This window comes from Zophobas morio, unplaced genomic scaffold (assembly GCF_036711695.1).
Source record: "Zophobas morio isolate AGI-343-1 ecotype UQ-CSIRO unplaced genomic scaffold, CSIRO_AGI_Zmor_V1 ptg000004l, whole genome shotgun sequence".
NCBI classification, from domain to species: domain Eukaryota; kingdom Metazoa; phylum Arthropoda; class Insecta; order Coleoptera; family Tenebrionidae; genus Zophobas; species Zophobas morio.
The window spans coordinates 15,483,752-15,500,128 of NW_026972109.1; the positions used below are offsets into that span (position 1 = coordinate 15,483,752).

The 16,377-nt window shown below is 34.0% G+C and overlaps 1 protein-coding gene and 1 long non-coding RNA gene across 3 annotated transcripts in view; both read left to right on the forward strand.

Moving 5' to 3' along the window:
- Positions 1–16,377, forward strand: part of LOC135142938 (transcription factor Sp9-like) — a 153,985-nt gene that overhangs the window by 83,033 nt on the left and 54,575 nt on the right. The gene's annotated exons all lie outside the window — the stretch shown is intronic.
- LOC135142925 (uncharacterized) lies at positions 11,661–13,751 on the forward strand. 2 transcript variants are annotated; one of them, XR_010282641.1, is made up of 5 exons: positions 11,661–12,129; positions 12,179–12,353; positions 12,403–12,753; positions 12,804–13,098; positions 13,151–13,751. It is a non-coding gene; the product is annotated as an uncharacterized LOC135142925 (long non-coding RNA). The 2 variants fall into 2 exon arrangements; XR_010282643.1 differs by having other exon boundaries at positions 12,403–12,735; positions 12,784–13,098.

Genomic DNA, 16,377 nt, shown 5'->3' on the forward strand with positions numbered 1-16,377 from the left:
TACATCATATCTTATAATTATCCGAAAAATCTGGATTTACTTTACTGCACTTCATTCCGTTACTTTTATGTTATGAGAGTCCTTGGTGTGCTCGACATAGAAAAATTTAGATATAATTTTCTGTTAACATTATTACGGAACTAGCGAAAGATAAGGAAGTTGTAACATAGATTAACAAGTTTTATAATAAATAATTTATGTGAATTCTTGTCAACAGCCTTGATAAAATTTTACATAAAAAGCGCGGAACGTCGGCGGTAATTTACGAATTCTTGAGTGTCCGGTACACCAAGGACTTACAGAAATAGCTAAAGCTGGCCGATAATAATAGTAGATATAAAATAAAAAAAAGGTCGATAAATAACTTAATTAAGAGTTTAATTGTGCTAAATGTGTGATAATTTACTGTCACGAAGGATTTTTCTTTAAATTGTATAAAAAAAATACATTTGTCTACGAATTTTACGTTTTTTTAGCAAAATGTGAAAATAGTGATTTTTTAGCTTACTAATGTTTTTATTGAATTATTAATAACAGTAATAATTAATTTTAACAAAACACTATAATTAATCTATTATACTATGATAATCATGAATTAGCTCGATTTGCATACTTTAAACAGACGTTTACGCAGTTTTATTGAATAGAACTACAGAATTATTGAAAGATAATGACACGTGAGAATAACATTTTTTATTAAAAAAATATATATCCATATGTGTATATAATAGGTTTCAGATGGACGAATAAACGGAAATTGATTCTTATTAACTCCAAAATGTATAAAACTTAAACGTATATACTTAGTTCATATACCTTTCTAATATCTTATGTATAAAGGCTAAAAGACCACCGTAGTCAAGGTTAAATTAAAAGCTTTATTTTCCACTACCGATTTTGCTTTTATGTGGTATTCTGATCACACCACAGAACATTTTTTTTTAAGGAAATAACATGTTATTTTCTTGAATACGCCTAGCGCCATCTAACGAAATTTTTAAAAATGGAAAATGTAGTCTCCGATTCTGCTACTTGAAGCATCAAAATACTAAGATTATTACGTATATTATTTTGCTGCTAGTGAGCACCACCGAAATCATGGCATATATCGATTTTAACAATTTAAAAGTAAGAGTTCATGTAAAATGTTATAAAAACACCATGGAATAGTTTTAAATGTATATCTACATAACGAGAGGCAACGCCAAAGTATAAAAATCTACCGAATATCAATGCTGAAAAGCACAGTTAAAGTATTAACAAAACTGTGAAAATGACACTTACCTACTAAACACCTTGTTTAAAATTTGTTGGAAAGCATAGCCCAGCATTCACACAAATACTACTTTATTTGGAATTAATTAGTTTTTCGAGTGTGGATAGTTTTAGATGTTTTTATTTATTTTACTTTAATGACCAACTGAATAACAGTAGCAGCATATAATTTTTAAAATTCTAAATTGGCAATTTTTGTGCATTTAAGTTATCCTTTTCTGATAACCGCCTCGTTAATAGATGTGCGTGTTCTAAAATAGTTGATAAAACTGTCAGAGTAATTACAGCATTTTTAAATGATTAAAGGTAATTAACTCGCGATTGATTACTTTAATGGCTGTAAATATGAGTAATTACAAGGAGTGTGTTATGGTGACATGAATATTAAGTGCTCTCGTCACATAACGACCACAGATGAAATTTGCGTCTTTCCATCACGTTTGCCTCCAATTTCATCAATTATCACCTACCGCTTAGATTATCATCATATTTATTACATCACCAATGCCGATAACATTATCTCGTTTCAGAAGCGGCAAGTTGAAAGCCGCAAAACAATCATGTCAATTATCAATTGTTAGTTGTAATTACAAATAACGAGCAAGTAATTGTTTGGACGTCGGTATTTTGTGCCATTTACCATGAGGAACGTAATATTTTCCCATGGCGAGCTCGTACACGATCCACAATCTTGAGATAGTCCCACTAAACACTCAAAATGAACTATTTAGTGTCGGTTTTTTACCAGTTTTGGAGGGCAGTAATTTGTTAACTGTAGTGGGAAAATATTCGCATGTTCTTCGATGTGGGTTTTAATGATATCGGCATGCGGGTTTTATGTGTACTCATCTTATGTTTTTTCCATGAAAACGTTTTAGTAAACAATGACATGCACCGCTTTTACCAAAACATCAATTTAATAACTTGTAATGGGAATTTACGGCTGTGGCTTGCATTGAAACAGCTGTCGCGTAATTGTGGAAGCGCCACCATCAGGAATTTTATTACCATAGACATTATGGACGACAAATTGGTGAATTGAAAAATGTGTTGTTATTAGATAGTGCTTCCTTGAAACTAAAGGTGTTTCTGGATTGTGCGTGCCTGGAGGCGACAACTGTTTCAGCTTTTTACTTTATTTTGCATAATTACATTTAGTTATGAATTTCGAAAGAAAATGCCCTCGATATGGTTTGATATAATGCGATAATATGGTGCAAAGTGGTTTATATATGCATATCAAAACGATATTTCCAAGTTCTTAAAGCAGATGACCGCGTATTCGGCACGCATTTATACCCACCGAAATTTCGAGAAATCTCTCATTTTTATTTATAAATACCCATAAAAACTTTGAAATTTAACCACAAACGCTTAGCCTATTCCAAAATACTTTAACTTTTTTGTGAAACAAACGTTCAAATTGATTTTCACCAAACTTCTCCCCGAAATCTCCCCCAAGGAAACTTTATTGTCGCGTTTCGATCCTCGCGAAGCGCATTTTTGTGAATTTATCCCTCATTAAAACCACCCTCTCTCGCTACAACGTTTCATGTTTCCATTGTCCATAAATCTGCGCGATGTCACTACTCGACCGTCCGAAAAAGTAAAACCTCTGGGTTCATTTATCGCGGTTCACACGACCATCTCTGGAATATTAGGTGGTGCACATAACCCTCCGTATAAGACATAGCGCAGAGATAGAGCCGCCAGCCGCGGACCACCATCTGTAATTAAATATCGCCAACCCTGTAATTATGGTCAGTAAATTTCTGTATGCGGGGGCCCAAGAGAGATAACGCCCGACGATCGTCTAGTCCCATCTTTTCTGCTGTTCCCAAATAAAAAACATCATAAGATTAACGGAGGGTATAAACATTAGAGCTCGATGTCATGGGTTTGATGGGTTTTCAGGTGTTCTGCTCGATGCTATCGTGGGTTCTACGTACATGTAGAGAGCTCGAGGGGAGAAGGGCAAGAAATATTCAAAAAAAGTTGATAAAAAGTGGCATCTTCTTCCTAAATTTGCTAAGGCGACGAGAGTAACCAAACAAGTTTGGTGCTTTTAACTTTCTGTCAATACAACGAAAAATATTTTGACTTGACTGTATATGAGTTGAAGCAGTTAGAAGAACATGTTTGCCTATTACATAACTTTATAAAATTATTTTTTGTCTTAAGTTCAGTTTAGGAAAACTTTTGCCAAAAGGTACACGATATTAAATGTTCAGTTACCTATATTTAAAAAAAAACTGTTCTTGCGACCCTCTTATCAAAAATATTTCTTCTACTCTTATACGTGCAAATAACCATGTCCTCACCTACTTACTCTCTATGACAACTTTGTTTTTATTTGGAACGATTTTTAGCTCTACAAGGAAAAATATTCAAACTTTCAAAATTATAGATTTGATTTTTCAATAAACTAAAACTACACTGTATAAAAAATGTAATTTTACCGCAAAAATTAAGATAAAACCACGTCTTTATTATGGGTAATTATTACACTTACGGTAAAATTACACTTTTTTACAGCGTAAAATAAGAGTCTGATTTTGATTTCATTCACGTGTGAATTCTGCCTAGTTTTATGAATATTTCCATGAAGTGTTTCTGAAACTCAGGTTAATAGTTGGAAAATCCAAGCTTCGAAATTCTGGCAATTATTTCCGGACCTGTCATTAAAAATTCATTTATGTTAGGGAAGAACAAAATGCAGTTTTTGCATATACAGTTGAAGTATTTTCCAAAAAGTAGCATTTTCTAAGATTTGGAATATCATTAAATTTGTTTGCCCACATCACTTTCATAGGAAATTAAATGATGCAAAGAGTTAGGATTTTTTAAAACAAAAATACTTTAATTAAACTCACCACTTTCAGAAGGATCATTCTTCACCAGTTTCGGACGGAGACAAGACCTGTAAAAGTGATATTTTATTGTCACTTGCTACTGAATTTTACTTTTTCGTGGTAGAAATAACAGAATATTACTTAAAGTAACTTAATATTTTCTCGTATTATCATGCTAACAATTTTACAGGCTTAGAAAAATATTAATACAAAATTACTTGGCCAAATCCTTCTTTGATTTGTCGTGCCTCAGTAACACACAGTCACAGTACATATTTAAAACGTCTGAGAAAAATATTTTTTCGGAATTATTATTACCTCAGCCTGTATTTCTTTTAAATTGTTTTAAATTCTTCCTTCTCTGTTATGAAGTACACATTTACGATATGTTTAGTTGATGGAAACTTGAAATAATAATGTCAATGTTCAATTATTTATGAGTTACACACAATACTGAACCGAAATATATATTCTTAGTGAAAATATTTACCTGATCGTAGCATAGATTTTGCTGTTTTAGATCTCACAATCAGTTTACAGTTCATTATAATTAAATCCCACTAGGTGAACACAAACAAATGTCCATTATGACGATTATGTGTCACCAATTCCAAGTAACAACCACGTTTCACACCCACTTTTACCACGTATTTTTAAATCACTGGGTTTTCTTTTCAAACATTCGATATTTTAGCAATTTTCATACCTACAAATCACACACCTGCATCTCGCGTACCCACTGACAATGATAAGCAACAACTAATTCCAGCAAAAAACTTAACTGACACAATTTTTTGCGAAGGCTGTGAAGTTTGTGTTTTATCTTTCTTGCAATTACATTACATCAGTAGCGTACCTACGTATACTTTCGCTTGTTTATAGGGTTATTTCTTCTAGGATTTTACATGTGTTGACAGATACTTATGTAAACCATAATGTGGTGATTTTACTGGAAAAGAACAAATATTTTTTATGAAAAATTAATGTTAATTTTCAATAATTAAAATAATATGCACCAGAAGTAAAATTGTTTTTTGAACATAGCGATATCACATGTGAAAACAGAAGTTTGAAAATATTGGCTTTCTCAGTTATTGAAAAATTTTAAATCGGAATGCACGGTGACAATAAAATGAAAATTGATAAAACATGTTTCGAACATTGTACGTGTTTCTTGTGTTTCAACTTGTGTAATTCTAAAATCCAGCTGCATCGAATAAGAATTCTGTTTCAGAAATTATTTATGTTTTCATATTTTTCATAAAAAATTAAAAAATACATTTTCCTTTATCGTGGGGGTGTCAATCTGCAGCAACCACTCATGTTTCAAAATAAGGTGCGACTACTGTGGGTTAATACTGTTATACCTTTCTATATTTTATATCTTGTCGTTAATAACATTTTTTTACGTTAAATAGGTACATGTTTTTGTCGTGAAAGAGTTATCAATGTATCAAGACCGTAAAGAGGTACTTTTTCGGCCGATCTGAGACGTAGCCGAGGCCTACAAATCAGATGAGGCCGAAAAAGTTCTCTTTGCATTCAACACTTCTTATGCGACCACATGTAAAATTTCTAGTTAAATTTGAAAAAATAATTATGAAACATTACTTTATTGAAAAACAACATAAAATGAAAAATGTAACAATATTGAACAATAATTTAACATTACTACTTAATAAACTTTGTTTCAGAAAATTGTTGCTTTTCTTGTTGGACCAAAACCCTAAAGGATTTCAAGTAATTGGAATCCATTCCCGTTCAGGATAAATTTTTATTAATTTATCTGAATTTTTATTTTACTATAAAATTGGAAAAAAAAACTGCAAAATTCAGTGTTTACTATTTTTGATATGTTTTATTTGAATTTCTATATTATTATTTTCGTAAAACATTTTGTACACATTGTAAACACATTTTTACCTAAATAATGAAGCATCAATTTTCGAGACTCATACAGCGTGTTATTGAAATGTACGTACAAAATAAATCGGCAATTGGTCTCGAAGTATGGGTGCTAAAAGTAAAAAAAAAAGGTTCAGGTGAAAGTGTTCTCCTTTTAGAGATAAAAATTATTAAAATTGATGTCTAAATTCGTTGTACGTCTCTGATAAAAAGGTAATCTTTCCTTTCTAAAGCAACAAAAAGATCTCTTATTTTTTTATTATTGTTACAGTTGTTAGGATTTACTAGAATAAATTAATCTTACCTATTTATCTTTCAGTAGCGTCGAAAAAGGTTGGATAAGGGTTCATTTTTCCCTTATAATTTTGATAACACAAAATAAGTTTTTCAGACTTCTTAGACTTCGAGAAGAACTGCCAATTTTGTTGTACGTACCTTTCAATAACATCCTGTATAATTAATTCATTTATTATGCCGTTCTGAGCAATCCAACCCATCATTTTATCAAATTTTACGTAAATTTGCACTAGCGAACAACGTTAAACAGATTTTTTTTTAAGAAACATCGCAATGATTTACGAATATTAGTAATAACAGTGGCGGCTCGTGACCTTTTGAGATGGGGGGACATAATCTAATTGATGAGTTAAATACATATGACGATATAAAATAGGCTGTTATTACCAATTAATAGACGAAATTGTGTGATGGAAATAAATACAAAAATACATTCAAGAAAAGTAAAAAAGTCCTTGTCCACGCACCTTTGGTTTTAAATCATTACTGAGGAGATACACAAAACAAAGCAATTTACAATTTTTTTCACAACCGCACATCCACAAAAATTTACCATGCTTGTTGTGTCTATTAAAATATCTATGACAGTCTATCGTTTTCTCATGAACACTTTTTTTTATTAATAAATTGGGGGTGGTTCTCCCTAAATTTTTCACTGAAATTTTACCGTCGTAAGACAGAGGACGATTTTTTTATTAAATATTCAACTGAATTCATTGTTTTTATTTAAAGTCAAACAATTTGACTAGCGCAGAATGAAAATGAAATCCCGCAACCAAGTCACTGGTAGTGGTCACTGTTCGAGCAGGACCCGATTCCAGCTGAATACAGGACTAGACGCACGGTTTCCATGGCAACGATGTAAACAAAACGTCTATATGAGGGTAGATTTGGTCTCCACTTTTATCAGCACTTCAGCAAGATATCATATTGTATATGTATCCAAGACACAACATCTTTAGATGTACGTTTTGATACATTTTATACAAATATATGGAGCGAGATAAAAAAAATTAGTTTTGATAATTATGACACAAATTTCCGGATAATTTTTTAAATATTGAAAATTATTATTATTTTGCTATGTCCAGTGTGTTTGTAATTTTGGGGGATGGCACGGGTCCTTGTGACCCCTGGCACCAGCCGCCCCTGAGTAATAGTGAGGGTATCAAAGCTAATACTTTATATTGTTTTGAAATAAATAAACTGGAAAATCTGAAAAACAAAAAAAGTTAAATGGTAGTTCTACAATAAACTTTTTTCCGTAGCTTTTTTTAAAACAGTTAATTTACGGATGCACGCGGGCTATTATTCTCCATTTGCAAATTTAATATCATTACTTTTGGTGTGTTGGCTAATAAATCAAAAAATTCATCGAGGTGGCCTCTTTTAGCTGATTCACCCTGTATAACTTTAGACCGCATGATTTGAAGCCAAGTATGCACAAATAAATAAAATTTTTGTTTCTTAAACATAAATTCAAACCAGAATGTTTAAAAAATGTAAATTTAGATATCTCCCCCATTTTTTTTTAATTTTTATTTTATAATTTTTTGAAGCATTATGTACAACCATTGGCATAAATTATAAACGAAAAGGCGCTATTAAAGCATATTCAATACTACATCTCGGACAAACCTGACCATATTATACATATTTGTTATGACGTAATCAGTTTCTTGAAAGAAATGATCAATTAAACCTCAACTAATATTCCGTCACTCCTAAATCAGTGCCTTTTAACAAAATCTCGAATATTATGCAATCTCTGGAATAAACTGTAAAATCTGATGCTTCAAACTTTACTTTTTAAAAGCATTCTTGGACTCAAAGTAGCAAATAAATAAACAATTTTTTTGGAGAAGAGTAAAAGACAAATTTTAACTGGTACCTATCTATTCGTACAGTTTCAAAGTACCCAGTTGATGCTATAATTTCAAAGTTATGTTAATTTAAGTGTTTAAACAAGTACAAGTGTAGATAGTAAACTGGCATTTTTGTACAGGGTTTCTATAAATGATTATAGGGTCGCAGTAGGTCATGTAAACGTGCCGCCTCTTCGATTTGAACTGTACTAAATACCCAAGGACGCATGACAAAGACAGACGCATATGTATAATTGGTTGCCTAATAAATGCTTTATTTCTTTAAAAAAACTAAAACTAATTCATTACAATAAAAAGAAACAAATTTAGTGCGGTTGAACATCACAGTAAATGTTGAAAATGTTCATTTTGTTCAAGGCTCATTGTTCAAGGCTCATTGTTCAATTTCATGTTGCAACAGAAACTCCTGACTGCAGAGGAAATTTTGTCAAAGATGTTTGCGGATTCTGCTCAAGTCGTCTCAAATCATCAACAACTTCCTCAGATAATCAACGTCTACCCCGAGATGTCTCGTTGTTGACACTGCTACTTCGAACAAATCTGTTGAATACATCTCTAATGTGAGCCTTTAACTATGTTTGTTGAGTTAATAAATCACGGTATTTGGCTAGATATTCTTGCTTACAAGCGGTTACAGAATATATGCACTTTTCGTTTGCGAAATCCCATTGCGTTAACAAGACGTAACAATGAAAATGTCTTGTTCAACTGAATAAACCATTTTCACGGTGTTCCCTTCCTAGCACCAAAACAAAATTTTCATATGCAACCACCAAGAATTTTGAAAACCACTTTTTTGTTGTTTCGAGCTTCGATCAACGAGAATTACCGTAATTCACACTTGAAAAACGTTAAAACAATATAAACGACGACTTTAAATGACAGGTTACAATTTTCATTAATGACAAGTGAAAACTGTCATAGTGAGGCATAATTTCAGCGAAGCAGGATTTTCGAAATCCGTGGCCAACTACGCCCTTAGAATCATTTATAAAAGCCCTGTATTATATAAACAATGAAACAGCAAGAAATAACCGTGCAAAGGAATCATTACAAATCACAATGGGTATAGTAGCCTGCATAGATATTGTAGCCGTCCATAGAGTCGAGATTTGCGAATAAAAATAAAACAAAACCGGCTCAAACGAAGCCGACGACGGCTTGCAAATTCTGTCACTACGGCACGCGTCATATCACACAGGGGTGTATTTAAGGCTGTTTGCACAAAATCTTAGGGTCACTGTAATCTTACTATATTCTATCTACGACAAACGATTTGTCACACAGCTACGAAACCGATGATCTAGAGAAAGATGGAAGTTTGAAAATTTATTTCAACAAGTGTAATAACCGTTTGGTGCAACACAATTGGTTCAAGCAAACTAAAATATGACAGGAAACAAACAGTCCACGTGGACTAATAAGCATTCACGTTCGGTAGAAGTAACTGACAGAAACTTTTCTGTGGTTAAGTTGCAATCTTAAGATCACTAGAAATTTAAGATTGGCATCAACTGTCTAATTTTCTAATTCAAATGTCAAATCTGAATTGTGTGGAAAAAAACGAAGTTTTTCTAATTTCAACACGCTTCGTTTCTAGAAAATCCTTAAATACAGCGTGGAAACAGTTTCCATAAAAGTAATCACGAGAAAGCTCATTTTAAAGAAAACAAGAAATATTTCGTGGTTTTCAAAAAATTGGGTAAAACGGAAACAGTTAAACTGGTGGCAGAAATATTCTCCGTAAAGTTCGCTAGTGTTGTCGAGTGTTTTTCGAATTTTAAAATAATACAGATACAGCGGCGCTTGTGCCGTTAATATTATAATCAGAATCAGAAAGACGACTGCGCAGATTTATATACCTACATGCTTTGTTGGTTCCGTTCTACAATTGGTTTTTAAGTTTTATATAATCGTTATTGTTTTGTAAGAGGTAAAACATTTGGCTTTGAAAATAATTGTACATAATACACGTATAAATTTAGGTTTCCGAAGGCGAAGTTTTTCACATTTTAAACACGTTATAGCTGCCAGAATCAAATTTCTAAGGCGGTACCTATCTCCAATTGCGTGATTGTGGTGAAGATTTACTTTTCATTTTCTTGAATGAGACATGGATATACCAGAACGGATCCATGGTGAAATTGTGGATCCATGATGATGACATCAAAGCTTGTCCTCCTAAAAAAACTAGTGAAGGGAAAAGATTCAAAATTTTACATGCGGGTTGCTCTTTGGGCTTTTAGAGGGATGCGATTTTCTCCTTGGTTCAAAAATAGATTCACCAGATTACCACAAAACCATCACATTTTCGATATTTGACCTTTACTTACTTACATGTCACATTTTTGATAGCTACTTTCTGACATTCCAGTAATACATTATACACTAGAACAATTATGTCCGCAGTTACACAGCTTAAAAAAAAAAGTTACCAAATCTAGTTACATCTACCGAACGTGAATTCCTTATAGTTTATAGTCGTGTTTGCTGCTAAGATGACTAGGTTTTTCGCTCCACCTGCCTCCGCAACGATGAATATACCATACCACAACTTGTGTACAGTGAACAGAGCTTCGATTTTATTGACGAGATTCAGCTCAGAAATTAAGCAGATTATATCATGACGGAAGAAATGACATTTAATATTAAATACGTCTCTGTGCAACGTGTGCCAGAGTGATGTCAGACTTTGCAAGCCACCGTCGGCTCCGTTTGAACCGGTTTTATTTTATTTTTATTCGCAAATTTCGACTCTATGGACGGCTACAATATCTATGCAGGCTACTATATCATAATTTTGGCGATGTCGACCAAAAATTTTCAAATTTAATCTTAAAAGTTTAAATTTCGCTCCATTCTTTTGACGAATTTGTTTTCTAGTTTAAGAGACCGTTTTTCTAAAAATAATTGTTTTAATTCAGAAGAACTATTTATAAGTCACAACATGACCTACTATCAAACACGATGCAATATGTTCTATAGTGTTTGAAATAGATACAATTTCATCATGTCATGACAAATATGAAATTCAAGAAAAATGGTTAATATTATTTTCGACCCACATCGTTTGTATTTGTTATTTAATCATTTTTTAGGCATGTAAACATTGTAGACACTTTGTATTGTGAAACATGTTTCAGTTAAAATTAGATATATAACGGCATCTGTATTGAGCTGAAATGGTTCCAAAATAGTAGTACTATTTATCTTATTTACTAGGATCTCGCTTATTATCAAACTAATTTTTCTTCATGTAAATTATATAAAATTTCGGAAAACCACCCTGTATAAGATTCTATCCACCACTACGTGCGGGAAGTTATAGTATATAGGTAATACTTAATCACTTAATCAGAGACACCCCTAATAAACTTATAATGAAAACTCAAAGTTTTCGGTAATATTCTGTAGTAAGCAATCCTGCAGTGGTATTTTCTATACTCAGGATCACGAAGCAATGCGTACACGTCATGGATGACGTAGATCCGTTACCAACACTAAATCAAAAATACGCGCCGCAATACGTGGCAATACGGATCAAAATCGATCAATTTGGGGGAAATTATATTGGTACGACTGATAGCGAAACATATGCTAAAGTTTTATCGATTTCACAAGTGTCATTGGTGTCAACTTTGGTTATGTTGTGTTATTGTTTGATTTTTCGCGTTTTTCTACTTTTCTGCTCGTGTAATCGTATCAGTTCTTTTCAGAACTATAACAGTTCTTTATAGAACTCCAAGTTAACTGTCCTGTACCGTGGTACGTGTCGCTTGCTTGAACGTAAACATTCCACCATGCCGAAGCCCTTGCACAAAGATGTAAAGCAAATGGACGATAATTTAGTGGACTATTTTGCTAAAGAACGCGATAGCGGGGAACCTCTTTTACCACTAACAGCTGTTCAAGACGTAAGTAGGTGTATTTTATTACAATTACTAATGCAGTCACATTGTACAGAGGGTTGCTGCTGCTCTGGGTGTATGTGTGCGAACTCCGTGGTACAACAAATAAAAACCGGAGAAGGTGTACATTCTCCCAAGAAATAGAGACCCCCGAACAAAGCAAGTGTGTGATATTAGCACTTCGGAGCAGTGTGCTATTCGAGAATGCTTATATGGAATGGTCGAAGAAAGTATGAATTTGATGCGCACGCCTTATAGATACTAACGACTATTTTACAGAAATACATGTTACACGATCGCCATTAATTGATTGCTTGAAGGAGAAACATATATTTGAGGGTTCTGTGAGCTCGTTAAGAAAAATTTTACATTCTCAATTGGGTTTCGTTATTCGCCAACCAGTGTACGGAAGCGTCTTATGGAATTACAACATGTTGTTCATGCAAGAACCAAATTCTTACGTGAATACATGCACAATCAGCAGAACCCAAATTCTTTGCCATGTGTATATCTTGATGAAACATGGATATTTGAAAATGGTTCGGTAGTTAGGTCATTGCAAGACGATAGTGTCATAAGTATCAGGATGTTCAAAATAGAAGGGAAAATTTAGTAATGTGTCAGTTTCACGTTAGTTATTTTCTTCTCACTATATTTTAGGTATATTGTATTACATGCAGGTACAAGCAATGGATTTATTGATGAAGCAGCGCTAGTATTTTCTTCTAATACCAAAAATCCAGACTATCATGGCGAAATGAATCAACAGAATTTTCTCAAGTGGTTTCAACTGCTCATGAACCTTGAAGAACCATCACAGATTATTATAGACAATGCAAGCTACCACAGTACCTTTGCAAACAAATGTCCCAGTGGTTCATGGAAAAAAGCAGAAATTCGTGAATGGCTTTAACAACATGACATAAGTTCAGATTCACAGCTGTTAAAAACGGAACTTCTTCATTTGGTTGCACAGTAATGCATATACTATTCTCTATCGTTTCATTTAAAATATCATGTTTTTCAGAAATAAACCTCCAAAAACGTATGTTGCCGTGAATTGGGCCAACAGAATGGCCATAGAGTATTGCGATTGCCGCCATATCATTGTGTGTTTAACCCTATAGAAAATATTTGGGGAATTACTACAAATTTTTATTCCAAACACATTGGGCGTGATGGTTATGGTCAAAAAATTCCGTGGAAATGTGGAAAGAAGCGTTAGCACATGTCACGCCCACAATGTGGAAAAATACTGTTGACCATATGAATAAAATAATACGGGAGTGGTGGGAACGGGAATTAGTATTTGACCGTGAAGAGATTGCGCCGTTTATAATCGACATTAACGAAGATTCACATTATAGTTTTAGTGATTATGACAGTGAAGATTCTAATACTGCAGAGGGCATTCAGCCACTGTAACATGTAGGTTATTTTCCATTACCACCCTAATTGATTGTACTAGCGGCATGTTCTGCTGATGTCTTTTATAATCACACTATCACTTCACTGGCCAAATATACAAATCACTGGTCAGACGACGACGTTGTGCAACATGCATACTTATTATTGTTTATACTTTACTTTTGTATCTATTCCATGTCAATAAAGTAACTTATTCTGTAGATGTGACGTGCCTATTGTGGCATTGAAGACGGTAAGCATATTTCTCTAACTTGAAGCCTGTCACAACTGTTCAATGCTGTCTGTTTGAGACGTATGTTAACATTCTCGTTGGTAGCTTTAAGTACAGTATGAAGCCTTATACCACCCTCCAAGTATGTGTTTAACACCCAATTGTCAGCAGTTTTTACCAGCAGTCAATGCAAAAATGAACGTTCTTAAAGCCAGTCATTCACGTTCCAACGCCGGGGTACGATTGTATTGGATACAACTGCTGTACAATTCTGCTGAAAAGCAGCAGTACACACACGTTACGACCTTGCAGTTAAAAATTTGCGATCGTGGTGGCAACATGTCCGAAGAAAATGGACTTTTATACCTGCTTTCACGGTTTGTATAACATACACTGTCCCCACACGATTAAGTTTCCAACCAATACAACACGATTGTACTGCTGCAGACAGACTTGTTCACCAACCGTCCACATCCAACCGATTTGCTTGATCGCATACACAGATGTTCGAAAACACTTCAATTTTGTCATATCCTACACAATTGTACCGCGGCGTTGGAACGTGAGTGGCAGGCTTCAGTGACTAGGAACACGTGAAAGGGGTTACAGTCGTGATCTTTCCTGTGCCTGAGTTTGTAATTCATAGCGTCTATGCAGCCTGCAGCATGCCCTTGTATGCTGAAACACTGCAAGTGTAGCTTATTTCTAAACTGTTGCTTCACACTAACGGTCTTCTCATGCTATAATCATAAATAGAACAAACCAAAACAATAACAAGCCGACATGTTTGTTGACAGTTTTCAAACCGATTCATTTGTATGATAAACGTGGTAGACGCATGACGTCATACAGAGTCCGTGACGTGTACGCATTGCTTCGTGATCCTGACTATACGGCCTGCAACACTCGAATCTTTGTTTCTCTTCCACGCAGGCTTTAATCTCGCCAGCAGCAATAGTTGTGACCTTGAGTATACACCTCTGAGTATTCTGCAATCTTTCCAACTCAACGGCGCGGTGGTTCTCAATCCCAATAAATCACCCGAATCGTGAAATCCCGACTTTTCTCTAATCGTTGGTAATGGGCACGTTATCAAATACAATGCAACTATCCGGTAGAAAAAGCCCTAGGGCGAGCGCGAGCTGTAATTTCAGCGGCATGACAGACTCGTCGGTTGTGGTTGAAGTTGTAGCCGTATACATATATCTTTCTGACGTTGACACGCAAATCATAAGGCAAGAGCCTTCATGGACCACATCCATATATCTTGAGCCCAACTCCGAATCCAGTTCACACGAATTCCTCTAATTTATATTGTTTATCTGTATTTGCGAAAGCGAGGCACTCTGCTGGTCTGCCTTCGGCGATGTTATAATTACACACTTATCTGATCGATGCACCATCAGAGGCAATATTGAGGAAGGTGCTTATTAAAAGCAGTTGTTCTCAAAGCGTGCTGTACACTCATTTGTAATAATTATTTATAACTTAGTGTTTCGGGTTTGTACGGTTCGTATTTTACGGCTTGATGAATAATCCGTTTATCAAATTAACCCTTCCATTTACAGGATTTACACATCCAGATTCACTAAGAAGAAGGGGCAGATTCAAATATTCTTTGATTGTCGTCTCATTTTAGGTCTGTACCTATTTTATTTCTGCAACCTGTGTTTCTCCATGCAAATACATGTTTACTATATTTGGTACTTTTAGGGCCAGTTTATACAATACATATTTTAACTGAGATTAAGTTAATCACGCATTTAACGAGGCGTTTAGAGACGTCTGATTGGCGTAGACTCAATCACGTGGTACTTTAACGCCGCATTAAAAATTTAAACGCAGTCAAATATTTAATTGAGCTTCTGTAAAGCGGGTCTAAGTGTAATCAAGTTGATATTTTTTCTTCTTCATAAAGAGTTTTGAAAGATTTAACAGAAAACTTATCTGATTTTGAAAAGGGAACGTTAACAAAATTTGAAAAAATTGGATACAGATACAGCGAATTATGACATTTTTATAGAAAATAAAATAAGAAAAATAGTTTTTTTTAAAACCATCTATTTTGTGTTAGTCCCCAAAAAAATGTCTTTTCAGTAAATTTCGGATCTATAAAATGATCTGTTGTCACATTAAAAGCAAGTTGCAAGCTTGATATAACAGTTTAAAACTAAATTTCCGACGAATATCTCCCGTAAAAAAAACAGAATTGATATCAGTGAAGTTGTATCCAATCTAAGCTTCGATTTAAAATAATCTCTATAAAACTATTCATTGTTTTTCTTTGCGCTTTATTGTCTAGGTTACAGCTTTTTTGGTTTCTTGAGATAGGGGTTTCATACCTGTAACACCTTGCTTCTTGCTGCTTATACTGGAGTGAAAGAAGAAACATCAAAGTACCAAAAAACATAAAATTCCAGAAAAAATTTGCTGTCGTAAATGTGCTAATAGCACAGGTTGCTCATAAAATATCGGCAGAATATATCTTTTCGCGGTAGTAAAACATTTTTGAATTTTTTTTATTTTGTATTGCATCGATGAGGGTAATTTGCATGATAATGGCGACACGTCATTAATGCTGCACAGAAATGAATTTTTCAACTTCGCTATAAAGC